Source organism: Pseudophryne corroboree, chromosome 1 (assembly GCF_028390025.1).
Source record: "Pseudophryne corroboree isolate aPseCor3 chromosome 1, aPseCor3.hap2, whole genome shotgun sequence".
Lineage (NCBI taxonomy): Eukaryota > Metazoa > Chordata > Amphibia > Anura > Myobatrachidae > Pseudophryne > Pseudophryne corroboree.
This window is the reverse complement of record NC_086444.1, coordinates 351,321,859-351,340,557: the sequence shown is the minus strand read 5'-3', so window position 1 is coordinate 351,340,557 and position 18,699 is coordinate 351,321,859. Positions and strand designations below refer to the sequence as shown.

General features: G+C 46.7%; 1 protein-coding gene and 1 long non-coding RNA gene across 10 annotated transcripts in view; one reads left to right on the top strand and one right to left on the bottom strand.

Annotated features, from left to right (window-relative positions):
- The window catches only part of ARVCF (ARVCF delta catenin family member), a 1,509,311-nt gene that overhangs the window by 519,020 nt on the left and 971,592 nt on the right, over window positions 1-18,699 (bottom strand). The gene's annotated exons all lie outside the window — the stretch shown is intronic.
- The window catches only part of LOC135070123 (uncharacterized), a 182,686-nt gene continuing 177,211 nt past the window's right edge, over window positions 13,225-18,699 (top strand). Inside the window, exon 1 of the long non-coding RNA XR_010256302.1 lies at window positions 13,225-13,580. This is a non-coding gene — a long non-coding RNA (uncharacterized LOC135070123). The remainder of the gene's footprint in view (window positions 13,581-18,699) is intronic.

Sequence of the window (18,699 nt, the reverse complement as noted above, 5' to 3'; positions counted from 1 at the left end):
CAAAGTCCCTGGCACTACAAAACTGCATCCTACATGCTGGACTCTAACAGGCATCAGTGCCATGTGGAGTGGATGTTTCAGAGTTTTAACCCCCTCTCCTGCTTCTGAATTCCTGCTGGATCTGGGTGAGCTGGAAAACCCGGACTTCTATTTTTCTACCAGGAAAAGCTAGGAGTTCCAGAGTTCTACTGTGGGGGGGATGGATGGTATATGTCGCTGCACCCCTTCTTTAGGGGTGATTTTGTGTGTCTAGTTGTCCATTCGGTTTCACTGTAGGAAAAGTCTCTGCACTCCCCTTCCTTACTGGGCGGCTGCTTATTCTCCAGGTAGCCTGATGTTCAGAACAGGCCTTAAAGGTATCTAAAGCAAATAATGATATGGCGCCCTCTTCGTAGTATGTTAATATTCAACGGTGATAGCACTTCACCCCAAAATCAAGGGCCCCCTAAGTTAAGAAGAGTACCTTAATAAGTGGTAAAAGTACCTCTCTTTCAGGCATGGCCTGATGTGGACAACGTCCTGTGGAATCATTGAATGTGCATGCTGTGTAAGCTGTTTGCAATTGTTTGGATCGAATTATATGCTGTTATACTTATGGTGAATTACCATCGTCTCTGTTATGTCATTCATTACCTACATTTTACGTGTGAATAAAATTGCTTTTAAAAAAAGGAAAAAAGGAATCATGCACTATGGAGTGCCCCCATTGTTCTCGTTTTGAGAGATATATATATATATATATATATATATACACAATATACTAAGTGTATATCATACTGGCCAGCTTTAAGAGGGCCCGCTAGGTGAATGCCAAAATCATCAGTAGAGGCAAGAGAGGGCTGGCACTGCAGTTGCATAATTGTGGGCCGACACACTGCTGTACAGTGCCACAATTTGCAGTCTTTGGACCATCCTCTTTACCCAGATAAGCGAGTGGCTTGCGGAAGGCTGGCCTACATATACAGTGCCATCAGGGCCAGTGCAAGGTTTCTAGGTGCCCTAGGCAAAGCTTCACCCTACCGCCCCTGATCCCCCTAACATCCTTGTCCCAGACACATACTTAACTTTTTAAATAGTATTATATTTCTCATCCACAAAAACTGCATATGTGCATATGTGAAATGGCTTTGCTGGACGTTCAGTTCCACTTTTATAGAAAAGTGAAAAAGGTAATACAAATGTAAAAAAATGAAAGAACATGGTATAATCTACCGTATATTTCATTGCTAAAAACTTTTTTTCAGTCATTTACCGCTGGTCTGCATCTACAGCAGAGTGACAGAGTATCCCCCAACCTCTGCACACTACAGGTGTGACATCGTGACAGTGCAGTCCACAGGTGGGACAGTAGGACAGTGCAGCTAAAGCAGGCCTGTCCAGATTAAATCTGGATGGTTAGGGGGAAAGATATTATAATAATTTAAGTTCGGAGCATTAACAAGTTACTTTGTCAGTGTTGTTGGCAGTACACTGCTGCATCTCATGTATTAATAAACCAGACTAAGGCACATTTTTGGCCAAAGTGAACAAAGTGAAGACATGATTTGCACAGCCTTATGAATTTCTATGCAATGCAGGGGGATTTTGGAAAAAGTTGGCAAAGGGGGATTGTAAAGAATGGAGAATTGCAAGAAAAGTATTTTTCAACTGTGATAGATTATCAAAATAGTGATTTCCAGCCATGGAGTTTGCAGAGACAAGGTAGAAACTGCAGAGGTCATCAGACAAAAATATTCCAAGATCTAAATAACAAGGTACACTTCATATATCTAACCTCAATATGCCATGCAGCTGGAGATGCCTGGCACCAATGAGCTGACAGGTCCTATGCAACTCCGCAAATCTCAGTCGCAATGTGATGTGGCTAGGACGCACCAGGAGACTCTGCTGATTAATTTGATATGTGACACTTGAATAACTGTGTGCGACAGAATCTGTTATGAAGCAGAAACTGGCATGGAAAAGGCAGCAGTCTCAGCATTGGACAACTTCGTATGTAGATTGAGAGACTCAGTTTCACACAAATATAAAAGTGCAGCATCAGTGGTGGTTGTAGGGGTGGGCAAGCAGGGTGCTGCAGCCATGATATTCTAGCCGTAGTCACACCGGTAGCACAGCTGCTACTAGATTAGTGCCACCCCACCACCAATATTTGATTACTGGGCAGTAGGATTGATGCAAGACCTCTGACATGCGTTATCTGCGCATACACCTTTCCTCCATGCTGTGCCGCTGCCAGGAAGCAGAGTGAGATGAGGAGCATGCAGGATGTTCAAAGGCAAAGGTAAATTGAAGGGGTGAGATGACACAAGTTGGATGCTGGAGATACATGTGGGCAGGAGGCTAGAATTACATTGGGGCAAGACACTGGAATTACAGGGGACAGAACACTAGAGTTACATGGAGACAGGAGGGTGGAATTACATGGGGGCAGGAGGCTGGAATTACATGGGGCAAGAGGCTGGAATTACATGTGAACAGGAGGCTAGAGAGACATGGGTAGGAGGCTGGAATTACAGGGGGCAGGAGACTAAAATTACATTGGGTCAGGATGCTGGAGTTACCGGCGGCAGGAGCCTGGAATTACATGGGGTCAGGATGCTGGAGTTACTGGCGGCAGGAGCCTGGAATTACATGGGGTCAAGATGCTGGAGTAACAGGGGAAAGGAGACTGGAATAGCATTGTACAGGAGGCTGTAAATACATGGTGTAAGGACATTGGAGTTACAAGGGACAAGAAAATGGAATTACATGGGACAGGAAGCCGGAATTACATAGGGACAGGAGTCTAAAGTTACATAGGGTAAGAAGGTTGGGATTACATGTAAACAGGAGGCTGGAATGACATGGTGGCATGAGGCTGTAGAGACATGGAGACAAGATGCTGGGGAAACACATGGGGCAGGAGGCTGAAAAGACAAGGGGCAGGAAGCTGGGGTGACAGGGGGCTGGAGTGATAGGAGTCAGGAGGCTGGAAAGATAGGAGGCTGGAGAGATGGCAGGATAACTATGGGGCAGGAGCTTGGAGTGACAGGGACAGGAGGCTGGAGTGATGGGGCAAAAGGCTTGAATGACAGGGGGCAGGAGGTTGGAGAGACATTACTACAGGATGCTGGAGTTACAGGGGGCAGGATGCAAGAGAGACACAGGCAGAAGGCTGGAGTGACTCATGGGTCAGGAGGCTGAAAAGATGAGGCAGGAAGCTGGAGTTATGACAGAAGGCTGGAGAGACATGGCTATGGAAGAAGCCCCGGTGGAAGAAAGAAGAGGAGACACCGCTGCCCTAGATGACCGGAGAGTGCTGCAGTGGTGAAAAGGAAAATAAGCTAAAAGAAGCTTCCCAATGCAGCCTCTCCCAGCACCACAGTAGATTTCTTCGGTCACCTTCACATATTTAACTCTCCTTCAGCCACCACGGTTATTGGACCACCCGAAAAGAAACTGAATGAAAAGTACTATATGTGCGGAGGAAGGGGTAATTAGTACCCCTGGCCTCATCTGTATATGCATCTAAGTCTTATCTGGCTGCATCAATTGTGGGCATCCTACCCTTAATTCTACAAGCCCTTAATATATTCATTCATTTCTTTCCTGCCCTGTTCTGCAAATGTAAGATATTTACAAATAGACATGTTCCATGCATTTTGGCGTGCATCCATGGTATCGAAATTGTTCTATTTATGCCACAAAACTGTATGTACATCTAGTATCTTTCACACATAGTTATTAAATGCTATAAGTATAAGAGTTGTTCTTGTAGATCATACTTAACACTGAAATGGCATGTCTTTTATAATAACCTTGATGACCTGTCTTTGCCTTGATTGCATTCATAAAAGCTCAAGTGAAGAATTACGACATTACTTGAATTTAAGAGCAGATTTTAGGTCCATATATTTATGCAATTTATGTATATTTCATTGTATTAATATGCAGTAAAGCCAATGATTTAGAGCAGTGTGTTGTAAAAGCTACGTATTGTTTTGCACCACTTCAGTTTGGATCCAAAAGGATAGTCATCAACAGTTTTAAGATAATTAGGAATATATACAGAATGTGTTTACTGAAAACACATTTGACAGGAGAAAAAATACATTCCTATAATTACCCTGAGTGACATGCTTCTTGGCTGGAAATATGAGAGATTATATTGTGAACATACAAACAGCTAATCTGCCTTTATATATTTACATTAAAATCCTCTGGGCAGCATAACGTAATCTGGCAGATGCTGTGATTGCACAAAGTCAATCTTTCCAACTTCAAATCACCTTTCATGGTAATTAGCGATTGCTAAGTGCAAAAATAAATGTGCCAGCAGTTTGAAATGTACAGAAATATATTTTATATTAATTTAATGAACTTGGCTTCTAATGCAAATCCAAATTGTGGTATTACAAATGTGTGACGTGATAAGGGAAAGAAGAATTTGGGAGAGAACATTATAGTTTCTCAGTGCATGAGTATGGCAAATGGGGCTCATCTTGTCTAAAAAACATTTTGCTTTGGAATAAATTGGACATGCCTGGCACCTTTCCAAAAGAACAGGCCCAGGTTTAGCACACGGTATACCGTCTAGTTACCGGAAATGAAACATTTACAACATTGAGGACCTGTACTTCCTGCATATGGGGCAGTATTGACCAGCAGCATAAAGAGTGAGTTCAGTGCACGTATACTTGGTCACATTCAGTACTGCCAGAGAGGAAGGACTGAGATACTGAGATCGCCTCATTGTGTCCCTGTCCTGGCTGTACAAACCCACATTTCACAGCACTGGGGAATGTGAAGATGCCCACTTGAACTAAGATGTATCCAGGTACACAGTGGTGGGTGCACACAGCACCTTAATACAAATTGCCCTTTAATTCCATGCCACCTTTGAGGTCCACCAGAGATGGGGATTTGTACGTACTTATATTGGAGTGCACTTTTGCAAGAAAGTGTATTATTAGGCACACTTAGAGAACAGCATTAAAAGGTTTGAAAGAAACAGAATTTACACATAAACACTTAAGTCTGCTGTGTTTCATTTAAAAAAAAATATTAAAGGAAACATCATTACAAGAGAATTGCCTAAATAGTCAGGGAATGGTACTAAATTAGTAGGAAATGAAATGCTGCTATGATGTTGTTACTTATGGCCTATGTATATTTTGGAGCAGATATTCATCTGCACGTAACATTATTATGTTGTAAATGTTCTCTTCTGCAACTTCTTACCAATAACATTTTCTCTGCATATTAGCCATACATTTATATTATCAGTCAGATGCTATGATTATCTGGGTTGGGGCCGCGTGACCGGCTGCGAGGCAGTCAGCATCCCGCTCACCACAGGTTCTACTCCCACTCTATGGGTGTCGTGGACACCCATGAGTGGTACTAGTCCCTGTTGGTCGGCATGCCGACCGTCGGGATAGTGAGGGGGCGGGATGTAGGTGAAGGTAATGTGGCCGGCGGTCACATAACTACATCCCGATTATCTGCTTTGGGTGAAACTGCATCCATTGAAACAAAAGTATATAAATGCACAGCTAAAGATACTGAAGAAATGTAGAGAGAAATCATATCATACCCCCTCCCAAATCACACACATCTGTATAAATTCTATTATTTATAATGGCCTATTGCAGTCTCTGTATTGATTCTTCTCTGCTTATTCTCCCCCCATGTCAGGGCCCCTCCCTGTATTAATTATCCTCCATATAATAGCCTCTCACTGTATTGTTTCTCCCCCATGTCATGGCTCCTCCTTGTATTAATTATCCTCCATATCATAGCCTCTCGCTGTAATGATTCTCCCCCATGTCATGGCTCCTCCCTGTATTAATTCTCCTCCATATCATAGCCTCTCGCTGTAATGATTCTCCCCCATGTCATGGCTCCTCCTTGTATTAATTCTCCTCCATATCATAATTTCTCTCTGTATTGATTCCCCCCATATCATTGTAAGGCGGGCTGCGGATGTCGATGCCAGTGACGGTCCTCGTTGGGCGGGGGGGGGGGGGGGGGGGAGGTGGCAAAGGGGCGCAGCCATGGAGAAGCTTGGATCCGAGAGGATTCAAGTTCCTCCAATCAGCACCCAGGATTTTTAATCCTGTGCCAACCGTGAGCCGATCCTGGTTTGCAGGATGGTTGGCAACCAATAGGGAGCCAATCAGCGATTGCCGCGGCGAACCAATAGGAGCCCGCCACACCATAGCTCTGCCTCCTCCCAGCGTCTTGTATTAGACGCTGAGCAGCGGCGGAGCTCAGTCGGGTGCCGGACGCTGAAGGAAAAAAAGAAGAAGCGGCGGAGAAGAAGGAGCGGCGGAGAAAGAAGCCCAGCGGCGGAAGAAGACTTGCGGAGAGTGCTGCAGCATGTGGGAAGGAAAAGAGCTAACGAAGCTTCCCATTGCAGCCTCTCCCACTGAGTATGGTAGGTGGCCCTGGGCCCTCACCACCCTATTATAAATCCTGCCTAGACCACCGAGTCGCCAAGCATTAGGCCTGTGGGTACAAACAGGCAATAGGCCTGAGAGTTAGTGGGCCCACTTTTTTGTTGCATATAGTAATCTTGGTATTAGGCCAAGATTACTGATCATCAGTTAGGCAAACACTCGGCCTGTGGGACAACACAGGCACTAGGCCTTAGTGCTAGTCAGGAGAACTGGGCCCTGTTTATATGTAATGCAGTGACGTACGGTGAGGTGAGGCAGGTGAGGCAGAGCTTTTCCTGTCATACTTACATTTGTGCCAGAGTTTTGACTGTGTAAGGTATATGATAAATGCAAAGAATATGTTAGAAATATCTCCTTTGCATTATTCTAATCATTTTTATAGCCAAAACTGTGGAGTAAAAACACTATGGCAGGTGAGGCAGTGCCTCACCTATCTATCTTTTCCGCACATCTCTGATCAAAACTCACCAAATTTCTAGGAGTTTATACTGCTGCACCTGTGTATAATGCCCAGATGTACCCTTTGACTCATATATTGTGTGTAAATCTGGCTTTGGGGCCAGCTAGTGCCTCCTGAGCCATTTAGCTCCCCGCACGTCCCTGATGTAGTGATCACTTGTGACCGATTAGGTGGGCACTAGGCCCGTGGGTAAATACAGGCATTAGGCCTGAGCTCCCAGTAGAGGGCGCTAGGTCCTAGTCATAATCTTTGCAAGTAGGCAGGCCAAAAGGACTGTGCTGTGTTATAAAGGTGATCTGGGCAAAAGGCCCAGACTACCACAGACTCCCCCCAAACTGCCATTGCCAGGTTGGCAATAGGTTGAAATAATTTAATTACTCTTGGCTGGGAATATTTAAGGTCAATAAATCTACAGCATGCAACTCCATAGTAAACCGGCACTGGTTACTCCGGAGTACCCTCAAGGTCTGATCCTGTCACTGCAGGTCAAGCAGGGCTGGTGATTGGGTAGTTCTTATCCTTGATTTCATTGTTCGGGTCACTGCATGCTCCTGTTTATTGTTCTTATATTGCATATTGTGTTGTAAATGTTACTGAAGTATCGTCTAGAGTTACTGATAGTTAGGTAAATCTAGTTTATGTTATATGTCAGTTACTGTCTACTTAGACCCGTGTTGTCATAGTTTGGGTCGCATGAAAGGCAGTTAGTTCGGCCACATGGAGTTAGGGTAGTTTGCGGTTAGCGTAGACAGGCTGTTGTGCTTTGACCCAAAGGAGCTGCAGCACATCACCGCAAAGTGACAAGAATCAAGGCGCGAGTATCCCTCTGTGTCAGTTTGTTCCCTGAGTGCCGATTCTGTGGACCTTGAAGGTCATTCCGAGCCATTCGCATGCTGCGGTTCATAGCTGCAGTGCGAACGGGTCGGACATGCACATGCGTGTCGTTGACCAGCGACAGCCATCGTCGGGCAATGACCAGACAAAAGAAGAAAGTGATCGCTAGCTCGATCGCAATTAGATTGACAGAGGGGAGGCGTTCCGGGGCGAATACTCACCGTTTTCCGGCCATGGAGATCCGAACGCAGGAGTGTCCAGGCATTTGGAGGGCGGTAGTCTGACGTCAATTCCGGAACCTTCATCGCTGGATCCATCACACAGGGTAAGTAACTGCAGGGCTAGTCTTGTTCTGCACAAAACTTTTTTTAGCATAGCAGAGCTGCACAAGCGATCGCAGCCTTGCTATGCTAAAATACACTCCCCCATAGGCGGCGTCTAGTTGATCGAATGAACAGCAAAAAGTTGCTACATGCAATCAACTCGGAATGCCCCCCTTGCTCGGCTGTGCAAGGTCCAGCACACCTCAGCGCGTGAGTGCTGAATAGGTGAAAGTTGGGTGGCTGAGGCCTTGTGCCTGTGATGATTTTCACCTAATCAGTGAAACCAGCAACCACCTGGGAGTGCCAACGGCACTCCATCATATCCTAGTCCCAGCACAGCTTGTGGTTCACAGTTCGTTTCCTTTCCCTACAGCCGTCACTATAGCATTTCCATCTTCCCCAGCATGGACAAGCACTTGTACTCCTGACTTACCTGGATCGGTGAGTACCGCCTGAGGGCGTCATCCTTACATCATAGCCTCTCCCTGTATTGATTCTCCCGCATGTCATGGCCCTTCCCTGTATTAATCCTCCCCCATGTCATGGCCTCTCCCTGTATTGATTCTCCCCCATGTCAAAGCCTCTCCCTGTATTGATTCTCCCCCATGTCATGGCCTCTCCCTGTATTGATTATCCCCCATGCCAAAGCCTCTCCCTGTATTGATTCTCCTCCATATCATAACCTCTCCCTGTATTGATTCTCCCCCATGTCATGGCCTCTCCCTGTATTAATCCTCCCCCATGTCATGGCCTCTCCCTGTATTGATTCTCCCCCATGTCAAAGCCTCTCCCTGTATTGATTCTCCCCCATGTCATGGCCTCTCCCTGTATTGATTATCCCCCATGTCAAAGCCTCTCCCTGTATTGATTCTCCCCCATGTCAAAGCCTCTCCCTGTATTGATTCTCCCCCATGTCAAAGCCTCTCCCTGTATTGATTCTCCCCCATGTCATGGCCTCTCCCTGTATTGATTATCCACCATGTCATGGCCTCTCCCTGTATTGATTCTCCCCCATGTCATGGCCTCTCCTTGTATTGATTATCCCCCATGTCAAAGCATCTCCCTGTATTGATTCTCCCCCATGTCAAAGCCTCTCCCTGTATTGATTCTCCCCCATGTCAAAGCCTCTCCCTGTATTGATTCTCCCCCATGTCATGGCCTCTCCCTGTATTGATTCTCCCCCATGTCAAAGCCTCTCCCTGTATTGATTCTCCCCCATGTCAAAGCCTCTCCCTGTATTGATTCTCCCCCATGTCAAAGCCTCTTCCTGTATTGATTCTCCCCCATGTCATGGCCTCTCCCTGTATTGATTATCCCCCATGTCATGGCCTCTCCCTGTATTGATTCTCCCCCATGTCATGGCCTCTCCTTGTATTGATTATCCCCCATGTCAAAGCATCTCCCTGTATTGATTCTCCCCCATGTCAAAGCCTCTCCCTGTATTGATTCTCCCCCATGTCAAAGCCTCTCCCTGTATTGATTCTCCCCCATGTCATGGCCTCTCCCTGTATTGATTCTCCCCCATGTCAAAGCCTCTCCCTGTATTGATTCTCCCCCATGTCAAAGCCTCTCCCTGTATTGATTCTCCCCCATGTCAAAGCCTCTTCCTGTATTGATTCTCCCCCATGTCATGGCCTCTCCCTGTATTGATTATCCCCCATGTCATGGCCTCTCCCTGTATTGATTCTCCCCCATGTCATGGCCTCTCCTTGTATTGATTATCCCCCATGTCAAAGCCTCTCCCTGTATTGATTCTCCCCCATGTCAAAGCCTCTCCCTGTATTGATTCTCCCCCATGTCAAAGCCTCTCCCTGTATTGATTCTCCCCCATGTCAAAGCCTCTCCCTGTATTGATTCTCCCCCATGTCATGGCCTCTCCCTGTATTGATTATCCCCCATGTCAAAGCCTCTCCCTGTATTGATTCTCCCCCATGTCATGGCCTCTCCCTGTATTGATTCTCCCCCATGTCAAAGCCTCTCCCTGTATTGATTCTCCCCCATGTCAAAGCCTCTCCCTGTATTGATTCTCCCCCATGTCAAAGCCTCTCCCTGTATTGATTATCCCCCATGTCAAAGCCTCTCCCTGTATTGATTCTCCCCCATGTCATGCCCTCTCCCTGTATTGATTCTCCCCCAAGTCATGGCCTCTCCCTGTATTGATCCCCCCCCCCCCATATCATGCTCGAGTGTTCGGCGTCCTCCTGCAAACTATCAATTTTGCGCCTGTCTACAAATACAAATGTGACTTATCTCATCCTCAGAGCTGTAACTATACATTTTGGTGCGCCCCCCCCCCCCCCCTCAAAGATCAATAACATGGACAGTGCATGCAGAAAGGCACGGGGCAAAAATATAGGGGCGTAAAATAATTATGATGCATAGTAGTCTCCATTATTCAAACTTACGCCACACAGTAGTACCACTTATATACATTACGCCAGATAGCGCCCCCTTTTACATATTGCACCAGGTAGAGCCAGTCACACATTATTCCAGGTAGAGCCCCTTTTTATACATTGCGCAAGGTATAGTCTCCCTTTTACAACGCCAGGTAGAGCCAGCCACACATTATTCCAGGTAGAGTTCCCTTTTACAATTTGCACCAGGTAGAGCACCCTTTTACACGTGCCAATTATCCCCCCAGCAAACATTAACATGACACTCCTCTCCTCAGAATACATTTATATGACCCCCCTTCCCCAGCACACATTAATAGGCACACATTGTTAATACGCCACTCCCCAGCACATTAATATGACACAACCCCCCAGAACGCACCCCCCAGCACACATTAATGACACTGCCTAGCACACATTAATGACACCCCCCTACCCATCACACATTAATGACACCCCCAGCACACATTAATGACACACCCCAGCACACATTAATGACACTCCCCTCCCCAGCACAGATTAATGACACCCCCCCTCCCCAGCACATATTAATGACACCCCCCCTCCCCAGCACACATTAATGATACCCCCCTCCCCAGCACACATTAATGACACCCCCCTCCCCAGCACAGATTAATGACAACCCCCTCCCCAGCACACATTAATGACACCCCCCTCCCCAGCACACATTAATGACACCCTCCGTCCCCAGCACACATTAATTACACACACCCTCCCCAGCACATATTGATGACACCCCCCTCCCCAGCACACATTAATGACATCCCTCCCCAGCACACATTAATGACACCCCCCCTCCAGCATACATTAATGACACCCCCCCTCCAGCATACATTAATGACACCGCTCCCCAGCATACATTAATGACACCCGCCCTAGCACTCATTAAAGACACTCACCCGCCCCAGCGCACATTAATGACATTGACACCCCCTCCCCAGCACACATTAATGACACCCCCCTCCTCAGCACACATTACTGACACCCCCTCCTCCACACACAATAATGACACCCCCCTTCCCAGCACACATTAATGACACCCACCCTCCCCAGCACATATTAATGACACCCCCCTCCCCAGCACACAATAATTACACCCCCCAGAACACATTAATGAAACCCACCCTCCCCAGCACACATTAATGACACCCCCCTCCCCAGCACACATTAATGACATTGACACCCCCTCCCCAGCACATATTAATGACACCCACCCACCCCAGCACATACTAATGACACCCCTTCCCCAGCACACATTAATGACACCTGCCCTATCACACATTAATGACACCCCCCCTCCCCAGCACATATTAATGACACCTCCCCTCCTCCGCACACATTAATAACCCCACCGTCTCCAGCACACATTAATTACACACCCTCCCCAGCACACATTAATTACACCCCTCCCCAGCACGCATTAATGACACCCACCCTCCACAGCACACATTAATGACACCCCCCCTCCCCAGCACATATTAATGACACTCCCCTCCCAGCACACATTAATGAGACTCCTCCCCAACACACATTAATGACACTCCCCTCCCAGCACACATTAATGACACCCCCCCTCCCCAGCATATATTAATGACACTCCCCTCCCAGCACACATTAATGAGACTCCTCCACAGCACACATTAATGACACTCCCCTCCCAGCACACATTAATGAGACTACTCCCCAGCACACATTAATGACACCCCCCTCCCCAGCACATATTAATGACACCACCCTCCTCTGCACACATTAATGACACCTCCCTTCCCGGCACACATTAATGACCCCCTCTGTCCCCAGCACACATTAATTACACACACCCGCAGAACACATTAATGAAACCCTTAACCCCAGCACAAATTAATGACACCTGACCTAGCACACATTAATGACACTCCCCCTCCCCAGCACACATTAATGACACCCCCAGCACACATTAATCACACCCCCTCCTCCGCAAACATTAATGACACCCCCCTCCCCAGCACACATTAATGACACCCCCCAGCACACATTAATAACACCCCCAGCACACATTAATGACACCCCCCTCCCCAGCACACATTAATGTCACCCCTCCCCAGCACACATTAATGACACCCCCCTCCCCAGCACACATTAATGTCACCCCTCCCCAGCACACATTAATGACATCCCTCCCCAGCACACATTAATGACACCCCCCTCCAGCATACATTAATGACACCCGCCCTAGCACACATTAATGACACCCCCCCTCCATTACACATTAATGACACCCCCCAGCATACATTAATGACACCCGCCCTAGCACACATTAATGACACCCCCCCTCCAGAATACATTAATGACACCCGCCCTAGCACACATTAATGACACCCCCCCTCCATTACACATTAATGACACCCCCCAGCATACATTAATGACACCCGCCCTAGCACACATTAATGACACCCCCCTCCCCAGCAGGGACGTGCAGTCAGGGGAGGCAGGGGAGGCAGTGCCTCCCCTGTCATAATCATTAAAATGATATAAAAGAAATACTTATGACACAGATTCTGTGTCATAAGTATATGCATTAGGCTTTATATTATTTTAATGATTCTTGGGGTCTACATATTCTTTATGAATGAGTTTAGGAGGCACCGCTGTCGGTGCCTCCCGCTGTCAGTGTAAAGGGAAGGAAGCGGGGAGGCGGGACAAAGAATTGGGCAGTAAAGCCCATTATAAAATGCATCTGAAGCGGCACTTAGTGGAAGTGCCGCTTTGACTGGGGAGTGGCAGGGGCGTGCTTTCAACCCATAGCACGCCCCTGTAGCTAAGAGTGACCAGCATCGGCAGCGGTGTGGAGCGAGAAGCTGCCGGCTGCCCGTCAGCACGGATTCAGCAGAGCGGGAGGGGAGCTGTCCCGGTGCTGCAAGGGGTGTGAGGCGCGCCTTCCCCTTGTCCCTCCGCCGCCGTCGTCCGTGAGTCCCGCCGCGGCCGTCGTCCGTGAGTCCAGCCGCCGCCGTCCTTCTCAGCCCCAGAGAGCAGCTTCCTGCTGCCGCCGTCTGTCTTCCGCTCTAAGGGGCTCCGGAGCGTCGCCGCAGCTGTCCTATGGATGGTGGATCGTGGCCCCCCCAAGGTGAGTAACACACACACACACACTCTCTCTCTCACTCACACTCTCACTCTCTCTCTCTATTGTGTAAGAAAAATAAAAAAAGGGGACTTCTGCCGTAATGTGTAACAAAGGGGACGTTGTCTGCCGTAATGTGTAACAAAGGGGACGTTGTCTGCCGTAATGTGTAAAAAACGGGGACGCTGTCTGCCGTAATGTGTAAAAACGGGACGTTGTCTGCCGTAATGTGTAAAAAAAGGGACGTTGTCTGCCGTAATGTGTAAAAACGGGGACGCTGTCTGCCGTAATGTGTAAAAACGGGACGTTGTCTGCCGTAATGTGTAAAAAAAGGGACGTTGTCTGCCGTAATGTGTAAAAACGGGGACGCTGTCTGCCGTAATGTGTAACAAAGGGGACGTTGTCTGCCGTAATGTGTAAAAAACGGGGACGCTGTCTGCCGTAATGTGTAAAAAAAGGGACGTTGTCTGCCGTAATGTGTAAAAACGGGATGTTGTCTGCCGTAATGTGTAAAAAACGGGGACGTTGTCTGCCGTAATGTGTAAAAAAAGGGACGTTGTCTGCCGTAATGTGTAAAAACGGGATGTTGTCTGCCGTAATGTGTAAAAAACGGGGACGCTGTCTGCCGTAATGTGTAAAAACGGGACGTTGTCTGCCGTAATGTGTAAAAAAAGGGACGTTGTCTGCCGTAATGTGTAAAAACGGAATGTTGTCTGCCGTAATGTGTAAAAAAGGGGACGTTGTCTGCCGTAATGTGTAAAAAAACGGGGACGTTGTCTGCCGTAATGTGTAAAAAACGGGGACGCTGTCTGCCGTAATGTGTAAAAAAAGGGACGTTGTCTGCCGTAATGTGTAAAAACGGGATGTTGTCTGCCGTAATGTGTAAAAAACGAGGACGCTGTCTGCCGTAATGTGTAAAAACGGGACGTTGTCTGCCGTAATGTGTAAAAAAAGGGACGTTGTCTGCCGTAATGTGTAAAAATGGGATGTTGTCTGCCGTAATGTGTAAAAAAGGGGATGTTGTCTGCCGTAATGTGTAAAAAAACGGGGACGCTGTCTGCCGTAATGTGTAAAAAATGGGGACGCTGTCTGCCGTAATGTGTAAAAACGGGACGTTGTCTGCCGTAATGTGTAAAAAACGGGGACGCTGTCTGTCGTAATGTGTAACAAAGGGGACGTTGTCTGCCGTAATGTGTAAAAAACGGGGACGCTGTCTGCCGTAATGTGTAAAAAAAGGGACGTTGTCTGCCGTAATGTGTAAAAACGGGATGTTGTCTGCCGTAATGTGTAAAAAACGGGGACGTTGTCTGCCGTAATGTGTAAAAAAACGGGGACGCTGTCTGCCGTAATGTGTAAAAAACGGGGACGCTGTCTGCCGTAATGCGTAAAAACGGGACATTGTCTGCCGTAATGTGTAAAAAACGGGGACGCTGTCTGCCGTAATGTGTAACAATGGGGACGTTGTCTGCCGTAATGTGTAAAAAATGGGGACGCTGTCTGCCGTAATGTGTAAAAGCGGGACGTTGTCTGCCGTAATGTGTAAAAAAAGGGACGTTGTCTGCCGTAATGTGTAAAAACGGGATGTTGTCTGCCGTAATGTGTAAAAAAGGGGACGTTGTCTGCCGTAATGTGTAAAACGGGGACGCTGTCTGCCGTAATGTGTAAAAACGGGGACGCTGTCTGCCGTAATTTGTAAAAAATGGGGACTCTGTCTGCCGTAATGTGTAAAAAGGGGACGCTGTCTGCCGTAATGTGTAAAAAGGGGGACTGTCTCCTGTAATGTGTAAAAAAGGGGACGCTGTCTGCCTAATGTGTAAAAAAGGGGAATCTGTCTGCCGTAATGTGTAAAAAGGGGTACTGTCTCCTATAAGGTATAAAAAGGGGTACCTTACTCTGATCCCAAATCCCCCAACTATTTCAACTCAAGGGCTACCTAAAATACATATTTTAAAATAAATAAATAAATGTTTAAATAAAAAACTAGAAGTAGGCAGGCACTGTCAGCCTACTTCCATGACATCACAAGTGGCGGTAAGGTTCATCACCGGACTTTGCGGATCATTATGGCTGCAGTGCCTCACCAGCCAATGACCTCACCGCACGCCACTGCTCCCCAGCACACATTTATGACATTGACACCCCCTCCCCAGCACACATTAATGACACCCCCTCCCCAGCACACATTAATTACACACACACACACACACACACACACACACACACACACACACACACACACACACACACACACAACATAGTTGCCTACTCTCCCTCATTCTGCAGGAGACTCCCTGAAACAGTAGCAATCTCCCTCACTCCCTGAACAGACTAGCAATCTCCCTGATTTCCCCTTATCCCCATTGTGCAGCTGTTACATTCTTGGGGGGGGGGGGGGGGTAAGTATTTTTTATGACATGTCTCTCAGATGAAGCAGTACACGTCTGCACAGTACTTTCACATCTCCCTGAAATGCTTTTTCAAAAGTAGGCAAGTGTGACTTATATTTACTGACTTTGATGTGCTCTAATGGGCCTAAATGAAGTAAATAAGCCATGAAATATGAGAGAATTATTTACCCTTAATTTAATTTCCTTGAAATACAACCTGGCATCCTTACATCGATGTATTACTTTCAACTGAGTAGAAACAGGAAAAGAAGCTCTGTCAGAAGGCATACAGTGTGACTCCACCTTACTCTGGTGCCTTTGCTAAACTTAATAAGCTGTTCCTGAAAAAAATCATAATCTCAACAAATAGGTGAGAATATTATGCTGCCATTGAGGATTCCTTGGGGGGGGGGGGAAATGGTATATAATTCCCTCATTACCTTTTCACTCCCTGGCAGTCCTACAAGAATGAGACGTTCCCAAGCAATACATATAATTAGATAGTGAGTGTAAGCATCAACAGTGCAAAATGACACTATTATTGCATACCCTCCAACATTTTACACATAAAAATCGGTACAAATTTGGAAAGGGGCGTCAAAAATCGGTACAGACCACAGAAAAAAGGTACTGTACCTACCAAAATAGATACAGTTGGAGGGTATGTTATTGAATAATTGCTGAAGTATTTTTTCCAGATTGAGGAACAGCAGAAGACATCATAGGCAGAGGATATGGTAGGGGCAGATTTTAAAGGTGTGAAGAGATTACTACCCCATATGCGCAGGAGGATGGCACTAATTTGTAGAATGTGGCTTTAAGGTTTCCAGCACCTCATGTCTGGAGGAACGATGCCCTCGCTACCCGATACGGGAGAGAGAGCTGGAGGCACATGTCAGGTACGGGCTGGGGCGTGCTGTTTTGCTGCTGCCCATACTTTTAATCACTTAGTTCCTTGGCGTTAATTAGCAATACAAAGGAAGGCTACAGTTACGCTATGCCACAATACTCACGTCCATGCCATAGGGCAATTTTTTGCAAAGATGTGTTAGGACACATCTCTATGTTTGGATGTATGCCCTGTATGTGATCTTAAAGGACAAAAGCCATTCTGATTTTCTGAATGCCTTTGTTCTGAAAATATAAACAGTGATAAAACCCCCCTGTGTGCTGGTTAAGTCACAAGTCACAGAATTGTAGCAGTGAATACAGTATGAGGTTTATTGCGGGAAATTACAATGGCAGGAGGGTGCAAATAAACTTGATATGCCAACAACCTTAGAAAACACAGGTTCCCAGGAAGGGGAAACTGCATGAATACTGGGGATGTGGGTACATAAGCAATTTGATATGTGATGAACTTATCAAGGATGTTGCACTAAATAAAGCAGAACTTGATTAGTAATGACAGAAGCAAACAGAGTCCAGAAACACAAAGAGAGTCCAGAAACACAAAGCAGAATGGTACCCTGATTAATGGCAGCGTTCCTTTAGCTTGGCAGCCACAAAAGCTCAAAGAAATATAAACAGGTGCCGGTATCTAGCTATAGTATCTTGGCAAGGCAAAACATGAAACAAAAATCCAAACAGAAGTTCATTGGCTCAGCAGAGCCAAAACACATGAACAGGTAACACTAAACATCAGTGAACATCAATGACCCAGCCCTGAGTGCTGGGATCAGAAATACTAAATACACAGCTGCCAGGTGCAGTCCATGCTGGTAATTGAAACCATCCAATATCCAACACCTGAGCATAGAACATTGGGGTATATTTACTAAAATTTGTGTTTGTGCCGATTTGATGGGAGTTTAATCTCATTTTTTATCGGACGTATTTTACTGCAACTTTTTGAATTCATCTAGGCAAATTTACTAAGCTGACGAGTTTTCTATTGTCGTATTTTCGGATGTCGATGGGATTCGTATTGTCGGGCAGTGTTTTACGGGAGTGATTAGTAAAACACTGCCGGACATAACACATTGAAACCCGGCCTGATCAGTGAGATCATTGTGTACATGTTGAGGTGTTTAAAGAGTTAAAAATAAATTTTTTTTTGCATGGGATCCCCCCTCCTATGTATAACCAGCCTTGGGCTCTTTGAGCCAGCCCTGGTTGTCAAAATACAGGGTAAAAAATTACTGGGGTCCCCCCATATTTATACAATCAGCACCAGGCTCTGCATCCGGTCCTGGTTAAAAACATACGGGGAAGGGGTCCCCCGTATTTTTCAAACTAGCACCGGGCTCCACTAGCCAGAGAGATAATGCCATAGCCGGGGGACACTTTTATATAGATCCCAGCGGCCGTGGCATTACTCCCCCAACTATTCACCCCTGGCCGGGGTACCCTGGAGGAGTGGGGACCCCTTAAATCAAGTCCCCCCCCCCTCCAGCCACCCAAGTCCAGGGGTGAAGCCCAAGGCTGTCCCCCCCATCCGTGGGCGGTGGATGGGAGGCTGATAGCCTTTGTGTAAAAAATAGAATATCGTTTTTTTGTGTGGTAGAACTACAAGTCCCAGCAAGCTTCCCCCGCAAGCTGGTACTTAGAGAACCACAAGTACCAGCATGCGGGGAAATAACAGGCCCGCTGGTACCTCTAGTTCTACTACAAGAAAATACCCAAAAAAAACAAAAACACACACACCGTGAAAGTAAAGCTTTATTTTACATACATACACACTTACACACTCACATACTTACCTATTGTCCCACAGAGACCCTCGGTCCCCTTGTCCC